This window comes from Cyprinus carpio, chromosome B13 (assembly GCF_018340385.1).
Source record: "Cyprinus carpio isolate SPL01 chromosome B13, ASM1834038v1, whole genome shotgun sequence".
NCBI lineage: Eukaryota > Metazoa > Chordata > Actinopteri > Cypriniformes > Cyprinidae > Cyprinus > Cyprinus carpio.
The window spans coordinates 25,496,996-25,512,953 of NC_056609.1; positions in this window are offsets into that span (position 1 = coordinate 25,496,996).

Here is a 15,958-nt window from a genome sequence, read left to right on the forward strand (position 1 = left end):
GTAGTAAGCAGTGTTAATTTGGTATAATTGCAATGATATTATATTTTAGTACAACTGCAAAAATATATATAATTTTTATTAGTATTTTGAATTAATTTGTATATTTGTTTTTATTTTAATTTTAGTAATTTATGTGTTTTTGTCATTTATATGAGTTGTTTTTATATAAAAAGGTCTATATTGTTTTTTATATTCTTTTTTTTTTATTTTTATTTTTTTTATTTTAGCATTTAGCTAAACTAAATCAAAATGGGAAATGTTACCTTGATAACCAGACTAAATAAAATGAAAACGTGAAATGTTGCCTTGCCAACTAAACTAAATGAAACATACATTTATTGTAAGTCATGATTCCAAGTACATGATTTCAAGTAATGCTTTTTTATGGTTTTAGTTGTAGTTAACTATAATACAGTAACCTTTTATAAATAAGAACGTATAAATAAGAATAACAATTGGAAATATTGCATTTAATTTTCATTGGTCATTTTTCATTTTTTATATTAATAATTTCAATCATAGGTATCTTTAAGTAATTTCCATTTGTACACACAAAACTGCAATATAATCATATAATTAGTTATAACTGGAGATTAAACCTTTTTAAGGAATTGCATATTTAAGAATTGCATATTTACCTTTAAGTACCAAAAGTTTTTTTTTTTTTTTTTTTAAAGGTGGCATAACGAACTGTATTAATTTTGTATTGAACTGTATTGGTATTTTACAGGTGTTTTACGAATTTTGCACTGCATTGCATTGTGTTATTTTTTTACAGTATAATCAAATTTGCATAACAGATTCAATTTGGAATTTTTACTAGTGAAAATTGGTATAAAAATGGCTTGCCATGTGTTTAAGTGCATGAGAAATGACACTGGAAACCTTTTAGCTGCTCTTCTCCACAGACACACAGTGCTCTGTTTTGCGTTTCAGCTCAGTGGGTGGTCAGGTCTCCAGTCACACGCGATCTCTGTGTTCAGCACAAGCCTCCCCCACAGACAGCACGGCGTTCGGGTCACCTTCTGTCTAAATAGCTCAGATAACACCTGCGCAACAACACATCCAGCAAGTGTGCGGATCTATTATTCTTACAGTCTTACATGAATATATTTTGCATGAGAAAAGCAAATGGCATAATCGGATGTTCTTTTTGAGCAAGTGTTCAGGATACAGCATACTGTAAATTTAATTTAAAAACAAGGCCAAAGCAACACGGCAGTCAACAGCAATAGTGGCACTGGGTCAATGTGTCATTTATGTAACACAAGATCTGCTGATATTGCGTCATTTTTACCACCTTACACAAACACACTCTGTGGTTTGGAAGAAATCTCAGCATACTTCCACACCTGCTTTCAACCATGCACCAAACACAAATACTGTATTCAGCAGGGACATGTTTCCTCGGTTCACACCACTGTGTCTGTGTGGAATCAGTGAGTCAAAACTTGTATTGCCAAATTTAAATCATTAAATTGCATTGCGTTACTGTTAGCAATAAAGCAATATGATTAAGAGTGATATCATCAAAGATGAAACTGAGTTACTAAACAAGAGCAGAAAAACTTTCTTATTATTTACCTGCACTGAAAGTGGCAACTTTGCTATCATTTTATAATTACAGTAGACATTAAGTCAACACATCCATGAGATGATCAAGTTGTTTTGACAAAGTGTGTTTTTTTTTCATCAAATGTTACACCAAAAGAAATGAATAGTAGCTAGTGTCTGGAAATATATATATAGTTTCTGTGGCTCAGTGGTAGGACATTGTGTTAGCAGCGCAAAAGGTCATGGGTTCAATTCCCAGGGAACACACATACGGATAAAAAAAAAAAGTACAGCCTGAATGCACTGTAAGTCGCTTTAAGCATCTGCTAAATGCATAAATATATATGGAACAGCTTAATCCCAAAAATATTTAGATGTTATATAAATGCTTGCGTTTATGATCAAAGCCCTGCCATTTTTATGGGGGCAAAACATACAATTTAACACAATACATATGACTGAGAGATAACACACACAAAAGCCTGATTTATTATATTTGATATTCAAATTTTAACATGGTTTTTCTAAAAACAATCATGTATGTATGATCAAGTAAACCTATAATAAGTTGCTTCTGTCTAGCAAGTGATCATATTGACATACTACTAATAATATAACATTTATTCTTATGTCTACTAAAATCGGTAAAGATTTCACGGCAGAAAGACACGTGAACTGCATCCTGAAAGTAGCCGTTTTTATAATTCTACGAAGAGGCCTTTTGCTTACTAAAAAGTATAAACTTTAAATCAGATGCCAGAAAGACAAGTAGTAGCCTAGTTTGTGTACAACAGCAAAGTTTTAAAAAGGCCTTAGAAATCCATGTATCAAATATAACACAATAGAATTTATAGGGTTAAGCGACTTGGGCTAGTAGGCAACCACTACAGAACACAAAAGCACAGTAACACAGTAACACTTCAGCCACTGCATTGGACTCTGGATACCTGCACAGTTGGACAGGCAGAAGTGAACGAGGCCCTCAGTCAGAGACTGAGAATGTAGACAGGAAGTTCCTGCATCCTTTATGATTAGTGATTGTATATCACTCAACGCTGAAGTCACTCCAGCTGAACGCTGACTGTTTTCTCCCTCCTCAGGCTGTTGATTACCTGAGTCAATGTTTCCATTAGAGTCATGGAGTGAGAGGGATACCAACACATCATAAACCAGATGGGCTTATGGACATTAACTACACACTCCACACCCAATAACAACACATACCATTAAAAACACCAGCACTGATCCGGATGAAAAGACCAGCAAGAATTTCCATGCATACCACATCTATCCTTTATGGAGAAAGCATACCATGCTCAGTTGTAGCCTGCTTTGTGGAAAAAAAGAAAATTAGAAATATAATTAATTCAATACCGAATGGTATATCTATAACACAATTAATACAATGTTATGAAATCATATACAACATCATGTTTTGACATCACGCTCAACCCAACCATTAGGGTGCGATTAAAAAAATAAATAAATAAAATAATATTTTATGCTTACCAAGTGATCATTTATTTGATATAAAAAAAACAGCAATAAAAACTGAAATATTGTAAAACATTTTTAAAATTTAAAAGCACTGTTTTCTATTTGAATGTATTTCTGACACAAAAGCATCATTACTTCAGTCTTCAGTGTCACATTGTCCTTCAGAAATCATTCTGATATGTCAGTTGGCTGCTCAAGAAACATTTCTCATTACTGTCTATATATATATATATATATATATATATGTGTGGGTGTGTGTGTGTGTGTGTTTTTTTTTTTTGTGTGGGTGTGTTTTTTATATATATATATATATATATATACATATTTTGGGGGGAAATATTTATGTATTTGAGTAGTTTTACAACTAAATAAATGTATCAGTCTTTACTGTCATTTTTGATCAAGTTAATGCATCCTTGCTTATTAAAAGTATCAATTTCGTAAGAAAAATGTACTTACTGAAGGTCACATGGAGGAACATTCAACATTAATTTCAAATTCATACTATGCAATATTCATAACATTAATTATAAACTTTATAATGTATAAATAATTTTTATAAATGTGCATATGACTATGGTCATTGAGGCAATGCAAAAGGCACCACGAACATGCGATTAGAGTTCTCATGCTCTGTCTGCTTCATAATGAGTTTCAGATGGTCATTAATAAGGTATCTAATGAAAGATGTCTTTTTCTGAGTGATAGAAACATGAAACTGTTGCCCCTTCTTACTCCAGTATCACATCACCGGAGCATTTCTGAAGAAACTTCACGGTTATGACTGTGCTAAATATAAAAAGAGGAACAGTTTTAACAAAAGTGTTTATTTATGTCAAATGATGACGTCGGATCGATATGCTATACTTGTGGAAAATTTTATGTAAAAGTTCTTTCCCTCAATGCAAATCCCATACCAGAGGCATGATCTGTTTAGATGAATATAAGCTACAGATGGTTATCTTGTGGAGACCTGAACGCAAGAACAGGACTACAGCCAGACTTCACAGACACACAAGGGAGCAAATACATCAACAACAAACTGACTGTTATTAATAACACATTCTCCCATATCCACAGACATAACCATGATCATATAGTAAATAAGAATGGAAAAGACCTCCTGCAGCTCTGTCGAAGCCTGGGTCTGTATATCATCAATGGTAGGTTACGAGGAGACACTTTAGGGAGATTCAGATTTAGCTCACCTCTGGGGAATAGCACAGTTGATTATTTGATAACAGACATAGATCCTTCATCTCTCAGATCATTCACTGTTACCCTTCTGATCACAGTCAAATCACTGTGTATCTCAAAAAGACTGAAAATAACATTAACACGAAGCCCAGTAAACTGTACAATATCAGAAAACCATACTGAAAACAGTGCTGAAAATATCAGAAAGCACTTAGCAGCCAAAAAAATACAAGTTCTGATAGATAACTTTCTAAATAACACCTATGCTCACACTAATGAAGGTGTCAATATTGCCGTCAAAGATATTTGAAAAATCTGCAAAACAATCCAAATTGAAAACAAAAAATTAAAAAAAAATCTAATACACAAAAATGACAAAAATTGGTTTGATCAGGACTGCCAAACTATTCGCAAAAAACTGAGAACACTGTCAAATCAGAAACACAGAGATCCAAATAATGCAGAGATTTGCCTTCTTTACTATGAAACACTAAAACAATACAAATATACCAAAAAAAAAAACACAATACAAAAAAAAAACAATTTTGGAATAATTGGACAGACAATCTGAATAATTGGAACAAAAAAACTGATCATGAAGAATTGACAATCCAAAATGGAGAAATATGGGAAAGTCATTTCCAACCATTGTTTAATAAAGTACAAACAGACACAAACTGTAAACAAAATCAAACAATCAACCAATTGGGAGAACTAGAATTAGCAATCAAAGATAACCAAAACCCATTAGATTTCCCAATAACTGATAAAGAACTTGAAGAAAAAATCAAAAACCTCCAACTCAGAAAAGTATCTGGACCTGATGGGATATTAAATGAAATGATAAAACACACAAGCAGTAAATTTCATTGGCCATTCTAAAACTATTCAATGTGATTCTGAGTGTAGGTTACTTCCCTGACATCTGGAATCAAAGCTTGATCACACTAATCTTTAAAAACTGAGATAAATTTGATCCTTACAACTACAGAGGCATCTGTGTGAGCAGCAACCTGGGAAAGTTATTCTGTAGGATAATAAATGTTCAACTATTAGACTTCATCACCACACACAATGTACTGAGCAGAAGTCAAATTGGATTTTTACCAAATTACCGTACATCTGACCACATCTATACATTACATACTCTAATTGAAAAACATGAAAACCAAGATAAAGGTAAAATATATGCATGCTTTATTTACTTAAAAAGATTTTGACTCAATTTGGCACCAAGGACTATTTTACAAACTTATTGAAAGTGGCATAGGAGGTAAAACCTATGACCTTATAAAATCAATGTATACTGAAAGTAAATGTGGCATAAAAATCAGCAACCATACGTACGAGGTATCTTTCCCAAGAGTGTGGAGTGAGACAGGGCTGCTGCTTAATCCCAACATTATTTAACATTTACATCAATGAACTGGCGAACAGTCTGGAGTGATCTGCAGCCCCTGACCTAACCCTACACCACTCACAGATCAAATGCCTGCTGTATGCAGAAGATCTGGTTCTGCTGTCTCCTACTCAACATGGTTTACAGCAGAACCTGGACCTGCTAGAACAATACTGCCAGACCTGGGCCCTGACAGTCAACCTGAAGAAAACCAAAATCATGGTCTTTCAGAAAAGATCCAGATCCCAGGGAAACACAACACACATTTACATTAGGCACTAACCAGATAGCACACACTACAACTACCTGGGTTTGAAAATCACATCCACAGGAAACTTTAATCATGCTGTGAATGAACTGAGAGATAAAGCACACAGGGCCTTCTACCTCATAAAACGGCAATGCCCTATAGAAATCCCTATTAGAATTTGGATGAAAATATTAGAATCAGTAATTGAGCCCGTTGCCCTCTATGGCAGTGAGGTGTGGGGTCCACTGACAAATCCAAATCAAGATTTCACCAAATGGGAAAAACATCCAATTGAGACCCTGCAGAATTAGGCAAATATCCTCTAATCATAAATATACAAAAAAGGGCAATTAAATTCTGGAAACATCTGAAACTCAGTGACCCCCAATCGTATCATTATAAAGCCCTACAATACCAAGAGATAAGCAAAGAAAGCAGTCACCTCCCACACCTGATCCAGAGCTTCAGTCCTAATGCTTCACTAACATCTACTGATGCTCTGAATCACAACATCAGAATCAATCAGATTACTGCACAAATCAAACAGAAGTACATCACTCACTGGCAAACCCAAACACAACAACAGAGTAAAATGCAATGCTATTTGGCCCTAAAGAGAGAGTATAGTATGGCAGAGTATCTGTACACAGTGTCAGATAAGAAACTGAGAAGCACGCGGACCAGATACAGACTCAGAGGACACAAGCTGATGATAGAGACGGGCAGACACAGAAAAACAAGGCTGCCACCGGAGCAGAGATTGTGTTCACACTGTGATCTGAATCAGATGGAAACACAACTGCACTTCCTAACAGAATGCTCCAAATACACGGACATACCGACAGTGTTCTATGATAAAATACAGCAGATAAATCAGACATTTAAAACTCTTTCGAACCAGGAGAAACTTCAACTCAGAGGACTGTAAGAGAAGAACTGCTGTGTGTTTGCCTGCCATGATAGAAGAGAAAACACTCAATCTGCCCTTATCTGATGTTTCCAGCACATATAGATTATATTATGCCATATTACTGTATTATATTACTTAGATTTATATTTTGCCTCTGTAAATCTAATACTTAATCTTACTTTATTTTATTTCTAACTTATACACTTACATACACTAATTCATTTTGCACTACATGCTTAATACTTTTTATAATTTTTTCTTATTACAATTACTATTATTCTTTCTCTTTCTGTTAATACATATGTTCACTATTTGTAAGCAGCCCAGCTGCATTTGCTTTGGAAATACAAATTTAATTTTGTAGTTTTTGTCATGCCAATAAAGCTCACCTAAATTGAAAATTGAAATTGAGAGAGAGAAATAATATAGTTTTTATTAATACTTTGAATCAGTTTTTATTTTTCATTTTAGTTTAGGTTTTAGTAAATGTGTTTTTTTTTTTTTTTGTCATTTTTAGTAATTTTGTCTTACATTTGCTTATATGTCTACTTTTTTATTTAAATTTTATTTCAGTTTTAATCCTCCAATTTTCTAAAAATATTAATCTAAATCTATTGCATCTGAATCAGTTAAATCATGCAAAAAATACAAATAAAAATGTAATAATGACCAAATGTAAGGTTATCACAAAAATACAAATTAATACTTGACCTCTACACAATATAAAATAATTCTTATCCTGGCAGTAAGACTAAATATTTGCAAAAATATATTTTTTCGTGTCCATGTACAATGAAAACATAGTTTCCAGCATCTTGCAGGATCTTGCGTGTGAATCAATATCAAAATGACACTGGATCCTCGGCTCATATTAACCTGTCTTTTCATGAACTTCAGCCTTTTTTCTTTGCTTTTGGGTGACATAACAAAATACAAGGAAGTTGTAAATCGCTTGATAATAGACACAGACAAAATGGCACCACAGTGATCTCCAGCCACCATCAGGATAGATTGCATTTTCTTACATACAAAAGCAAATTCACACCGTCTGCCACAAACAAGTCCATACAATCTTCACCCTAGAGAAGATCTGTCCAAAACAAACAAAATATCTCCTGGAATCTCTCTCAAAGACTAGTGTCAGAGGAATAATAGAAGCTGTCACTGAAACTGGAGAGGATGGATAGACACCAGCTAAGGAAACGATGCAACTCTGCAAAGTTTTCCATGAATGAGATTTCAGTACGTACAACATGCAAAAAGGAGAACATTCTGCAAATGTTTGTGCATGGAAAGTCCATTATCTGATGATCTGGTGGCCTTTAGATCTAAATATAAGTGCTAGCTCTTCAAATGCCATTTATTTTAGTCCTTGGTTGTAAGGAAAATAAATTACTGATGAGCAGTATTAGATTAGAGGGGAAATTCACTATGGATAAGTTGTGCCCAATGACTGCGTTATTTATTTGCATGCACGGTCTGCTGTTTTACAAGTTGATTTATGCAAATTTGGTTAACGGCACAAAATCCCAATCACTTCATTAGCATGTAATGCACTCCTCCAAACACAACAAATAAAAAATGCATAGAAAAAAGCAGCTTTTACAATGTTTTTGAGTTCCATGGATGAAACAAAATAATATGCGTTTCAAAAATCAAGAGTAAATGACTGAATTTCCATGTTTGGGTGAACTGATTCATTAATGACAACTACACATACTAATGGAAGCTGTAAACAATCATCATCATGTAACATCAAATAGCAACACACAAACACAGACGAAACAACAGTGCGTCACAGGGCGGAAGTAAAACTGTTGAATTTATCGCCCTGTTGTAAATTAAAGCAGAGATTTACCACTGTCACTACGGCAACTGGCTGGCGAGAAATCAAAACGTTGATCAGAGAAAGGGCAGTATTATACAATCAGAGGATAATACGAAACATTTACAAAATATGACTGTAAACTTGACGCAAAGTAGAAAGTAAACTGAGAAAGGCTGATAATGGTGCACGGTTTGAGTGTAAACTTGACGCAAATTGTTATGAAAATGTGAGTGCGATCACAAGGCCTTCATTACCATGTCAGCATATCAGTCAGCTGTCTTAGAAATACTTAAAATAAATAAAACATTTACAAAATATGACTGTAAACTTGACGCAAAGTAGAATGTTAAATGAGTAAGTATGTTAATGGTGCAAAAATAAATGTAACAATTGTAATAAACAAACAAACAAACAAAATGAATAAGTAAATAAATAAATGTGTATTAAATAAATAAATAAATAAATAAATAAATAAATAAATAAATAAGCAAGCCACTAAAAAGGCCAAAAATAAAAATAAGTACATTCCCCCAAAAGTATGAACAAAACTTAAAAAATAGGTTACATAAATAAACAAACAAACAAACAAACAAATACATAGATTAATGTATATTAAATAAATAAATGCCCTTTAAAAAATATAGGTGTATTAAATAAATATATATATAGTCAAAAAATAAATTAAAGTGGTGAAATAAACAAACAGACAAACAAGCAAGCCACTATAAATAGGCCAAAAATAAAAAAACAAGCATGAGGAAATGTCATTCTAACCAGTAATGAAGCACATTATCCCTTTTGAGGTAACAATAATCATTAATAAGAGAGAAATATGAGAATACTGAGTTTATGTCACAAATGAAGAGCCTTTTGCCTGTCAGTGTCTGTGTAACTGTAAACACAGTGAAATGAGATACTGCAGTTGTATTGTTAAATAAGGGACAGAGGTCATAAAAGTTCATTTAGCAAAGAGTATTGTACTTGCTCATCTTACCAATACATTATACTAGAGTGTGGTTTTGCACCAGGAATAAATGACAATTTGCTAGATACAATAAAGTCAAAAAGTCCAGTAGTGAAAATACTACTTTGTATTTTTAAATTAATCAATAATTAATTAACAGTGGAATATTTCTATATGGTATTTATTTATTTATTTGCTTGTGTATGTACATATGTATTTATGTATGTAAAAATATATTATCCAAATAAATCATACAACTTGGAAGTCAGTGTGTTTTTGATCAATGGTCATCCATTTTATAGCATATTTATAAAATATTTGTCAAATAAATATATTCAAATGACCATACAGAAATATTTACTTCATAATTAGTCATTTAATTTTATTGTTATATTTAAAAAAAAAAAATCCATAGCAAAGGGGGATCAGAAAAAGAAAACAAAATAATTAAAAAATTATGTTAAAAAGTCAGAAAGCATTAGTGAAATACTTCTATTTTGCATTTGATTAAATTTTAAATTAATTGTGGAATACTTATTTATTTAAAACTATATTATAATTTCAAAATCCTAAAACTTTGAAGTCAGTGTGATCTTTGTTTTTTTTTTTTTTTTTTTTTTTTTTTACCAATGGTCATCCATTTTATGGCACATTTATAAAATATATGTAAAATAAATAAATTTAAATGAGCATACAGAAATATTTCATTCATATTTAGTCATTTTACAATTGTTATGTTAAAAAGGGGGTACTTCTATTTTGCATTTTATTCAATTATTCATTATTTGTGGAATATTTATATATTTGAAATTATTTTATTTATTTGAAATTATTCTCTTTTTCTGAGCATTATTCAATTCATTAATTAGAGTGATCAATATTTCGTTCATAAGGAGGATAAGAAGAACAACAATTCTAAGATCCACAAAAGCATGACATGACAGAAGAGAAAGTTGTATTTCCTCTCCCTCTGTACTTTTCGTGAGAATATGGTTGTTAGGGAGTTGCTAGGGTTAAGCGATGGCAATACTGAGACAATACGAACACGACAGAAACTCGAATTCAACTTCCATGTGCAGTGACAAAGAGCAAGAACAATACAGCAGAGTTTTGCCTGTCTGACTCATGGCTTGTACTTTCACATTCTTGAATTAACCTGAGCAGTGCAGCTGATCTTCTGGCACATTGTATTGTATTGTTCGCACGGTCACAGTGACCAGAGCACAATAAAAAAAGAGACAGTAATCCTAGAGAGCAGTATCGTGGATGTCTGTTGGTGTATGTGTGCGTGTGAGCGATCTGCCTCTTTCCCCTCATCTGGCCAATCCAGTCTGGTGTGTTCCATTCACACTGACACCAATTCTGTGAAGTTAGTGTAAACTACAAAGAACTTAATGTTCTGCACCGTAAAAACATCCATAGAGCTTACTGACCGACACCCACATATACAGTCATCCACCAACACAAAAATTATATATGTTATATATATACACACACACACACACACACACAAATGAAGACTAGAGGAAGGTCTTTCCACGTGTCATTCATAAATTCACATTTATAGAATAAATGCTGTTCACACTGTGCAAATCTGCTTATTTGAGCACATTTTTTACAAATAATCACAAAACTTTATATACTATATATTATGTATATATTTATTAAAAAGATATATCCGAAATTAAACTGTTGTTGAATTAACAAATTAATTTATCTAAATTTTATATATTATTTTATATATCTTATATCCTAAAATCCTAATATATTATATATTTTAATAGTTTATGAAATGTATAAAAATAAAATAGTTAAAAAATAAAATATTACAAAAAAATAAAATTATAAACATTTTAAATGAACAAAATTATATAACTGAAATACATTTAAATATTTATTAAAAGTTTATTTTATATTTAAAGTTTATTAATAATTTATTAAACGAAAATATATATTAAAAATATTAGATATTACAATTTTAATTAAATTAAAACAATTGTATAGGGACCAGTATAGGGACCAATTCTCACTATTAACTTGCTTATTAGCATGCCAATTATTAACATATTGGCTGTTTATTGTACTTATAAAGCACAAGACTATATTATACATCCCTAATTCAACCCAACAACTACCTTACTAACTAATAACAAGCAGCAAATTAGGAGTTTATTGGGGCATAAAGTAATAGTTAATGGTGAAAATTTGGACCTTAAAATAAAGTATATATATATATATATATATATATTTATATATATATATATATATATATATATATATATATATATTCAAAAGGTTATTACATTTATTAAATATAAATTACATATTTTTAGACTTGATCAGATGATGCAGATTGAAATGGGTTTTTACAGGTTATACACAAAATCTATGTTCACAGAATTCTGAAAATTAGAAATTGAAATTAGAATTGCTATCATTTATAAAATTCTAAAGATATCATCTTTAGATTGAATTGAATCAAATCAAATTAAATTGAACTGAAAACTTTATCCAGTGTTAGTCTTTTTTAACCTTGGCAGCCTTTGGTCAGGATTCACAGGACAACATCAGAGTGCAAATTCTGCTAATGGTCTCCTTTCAGTTTTCTAGAAGGAAAGAAAATCATACAGGTTTGAAACAGCTCTCTGCATGATAATTAGCATGCAAATACATCATGGCTGTCAACTCTGAGATATCTCATCTTTGCTAGCTTAAGAAAGTTTGTATAAACACAGAGTCACAGCAGTGGCAGGAAGCAGTGTGTGTGCATTGCTTCAGACGGTCACGGCACATCAAAGTGCAGCGAGACACATATAATCCAGACTGACAGGCCAGCCATTCTCCTTTTCACATTACCTGTGGCAACACCTCTCCTTTCTCGCTCACTGAAGCAACAAAGCAACCAAATACACCCCTAGCAACCGTTACGGAGGTGACTGACCTTAAACATGCATACTGTCAGAATTCAACAATTTACTACACTGAGAAATTTTAAAAGAATAAAATAAAATAAAATAAAATAAAATAAAATAAAATAAAATAAAATAAAATAAAATAAAATAAAATAAAATAAAATAAAATAAAATAAAATAAAATAAAATAAAATAAAATAAAACACAAAAAATCAAAATAAAATTAAATTAAATTAAAATAAATAAAAATAAATTATGTAAATTTATATAACACTTGCATTTAGTTTTTCACTTTTTTTCCAAGGTCGAATTGAAGAAATCTGCTAAATGAACTCATGTGAACTCAAATGAATGTCAAAGGATAAATTTAAAGCTTGACATCAGGTCTGTAAAAAAATACAAAGTTCTGTGCTTTGTAGAAAATGTAACGTAATGAGGCCTTAATGAGGATAAAACTCCCAAATCACGACTATGTGTTTGTGTGCAGAGGGTCTGCGGTGAGGTGAATTCGGGTTTGTGTTTTTGGGGCCGCCGAGGGGCAGCTTCTGTTCCACCGAGACCTTTTCATTTCACAACAGAAGGACTGATCTGCAGTCCACAGCGACAAAACAAATGACCGATCTAATTAGAGAAATATCAGAATTAATAGAGCATAGAACTTCTGGAGGACTTGGGAATGCAAAAACCCAAACAAAAGGGTCATGGTCCAGTAATTCTTTCCTCCCTTCTGTCTTAAAAACTCAATGACATTATCTATCCATAAAAGGATTAAATATTTTATGCATTATTCACATGAAACCTGCCATTTGTGTCCCTATATGATGATACAGAATAACAAGTGATATGAATATAACATTATTAAAATAAATATTATGGAAATAATATGGAAAAAGACAAGAAAAAAACTATACAAATACAGCAAAAATAAGACAAAAATAAGTTTGGGGTGGGTACAATTTTTTTTATTTTTTTTTTAAAGAAGACTTTTATGCTTACCAAAGACTTTATTTATTTGGTAAAAATACAGTAAAAACAGTAATATTGTGAAATATTATTACAATTTAAAAGAACTGTTTTCTGTTTGAATATATTTTAAAATTTAATTAATTTCTGTAGAGTATTTTAAGATGTAATTTATTATTTTATTCCAGTTGTGGTGCTTAATATCTTTTGTAAACTGTGATACTTCTTTTTTTTTTTCAGGATTCTTTGATGAATAGAAATTTATTAAGAATGTATTTGAAATTACTTATTATTATTATTATTTTTATTATGTTGTTATCTATTTATGTATATTTTTTTTGTAACAATGTAAAAGTCTGTACTGTCACTTTTAATGTAATGCATCCTTCCCAAATAAAATCTTAATGACTATATCTTTAAAAAAATCTTACTTATTATCGTAAGAATACTATAAGTGTAAAGTATACAAGTGAAATATATATATACATATATGTATATATATATATATATATGTAAGAATACTATAAGTGTAAAGTATACAAGTGAATTTTTTTTTTTATATATATATATATATATATATATTTAAAATAGAAAGTGTGTATATATATATATATATATATATATATATATATATATATATATATATGAAATTAGAATGGCTGTATTTGCCACTACAGGAATATGTCTATTTTAAGAAAAATAAAAGTTTTGTTTACATAATATATGTATGTGTACAGGGTATATTTATTATGTATATATAAATACACACACATAAATTATGTATTTAGAAAATATTTACATGTATATACATTTATATATTTATATTCTTATATTTTATATTATATATAAATATATTTCATATATAAACATAACATATTCTTCTTAAATATATACATGCATGTGTGTGTATTTATATATACATAATAAATATACACAGTATACACACATATATTATGTAAACAAAACTTTTATTTTGGATGTGATTAATCATGATTAATCATTTGACAGCCCTAATTGTATTTAAATATATATGATATTTATAAGTCTTGAAAAATACTATACATGAAATCTCTGATCTATACAGAACTAAAGCCACCAGTAACCTGCTGCCAACCTACAAAGATGCAATATTTCACCTTCATCCCAATAAGATATGAATCAACTGATATTTTATCACTCACACATTTTCAGTGGGTTAGATGAAGGTCACTGTCCTTCAGTGCATTTCTGCGAATCATCTTTGACATCTACTGTAATGTTCATATTGAATGGTTCCAGCCTAAGTGCTGGTGACATTCCTGCCGTGTTATGGCAACAGTGTGAGATGGTCTTGCTTGAGCAGTCTGGCTCCTGCTGCTGGAGGAGATTCATGTTTCCTTAACAGCTCAGTGGGACATGAGAAAGATTTTACAGCCAGTGAAGCCGAACGCTCATTAGTGCCTGTGTGTTTAGGTGCTGTGTGTGAGTTGAGATGGATTTTGTATTATGTGAAGAAGTACATTAATTAAAAAATCACTGCACTTTCTTCACAGTTTTAGTTGCGATTCTGAAGGGAAACTTGTGGAATAGATTTAAATAGGGGATAATTTGTTAAATTTGGCATCTATGTTCTGCATGTATGTTATTGAGCTTATTTTAAACAATTCATCTGTGCATGTTTCATTAAAAAAAACAGACCTCATAATTCCAGTGAAATAACAGTCATCGCTCTGGTAACGTATACTGGACTTCTCCAGTTTTTTAAATTGCTAACCGCAAGCTGGCATTCAGATCTGCCTCTGTCCAATCAACAACCAACAGATAGAAACAAGTCTTCACCTTAAATCTTTTTTTTTTCTGGAAAATATGTGTTAACCAACTGTATGTCACAGTTTCATCATCTTTTTAAATGGAGCTAAGAGGACTATAATTTTAACAGCCAAAACATATTGACAAAACAAACTTATTGGCTAGAATATTTAATAAATAAACACACACAGCACAAGAGGTCTACAGAATTTCATAAATGACATAAGTTCCCATTTTCAATTTGTGAGTGTAGATGTCATGCAACGCCTGCTATCACAATCAGTGTTATTTCAACAGATAGAAACAAGTCTTCACCTTAAATCTTTTTTTTTTCTGGAAATACTTCCAGTATAATACTTTTCTGTTTCCACTTTAATTTTAGTTCAAGTTTTAGTTGTTGGGTTTGAGTAACTTTATTTTAAGTCATTGTTTTTATTAATTCTTTAATTTAGTAGTTCAAATAAAATGTAGTTTTGTTTAGGTTTTTGTTGTTTTTGTCATTTTTAATTGTTTCTTCTTCTTTAATGTCTACATAGTTTTTCATACTTTTGACTTCTTTTAGTATTTAAATTTAAATAAAACAAAAAAGGGAAATGTCACTTGGCAACTAGCTGAAATAAGTTTAATTTTTAAATTTCATTTTATTTATTTTTATGGTTTTATTTTAATTAACTATAATAAACTATATAAAAATCA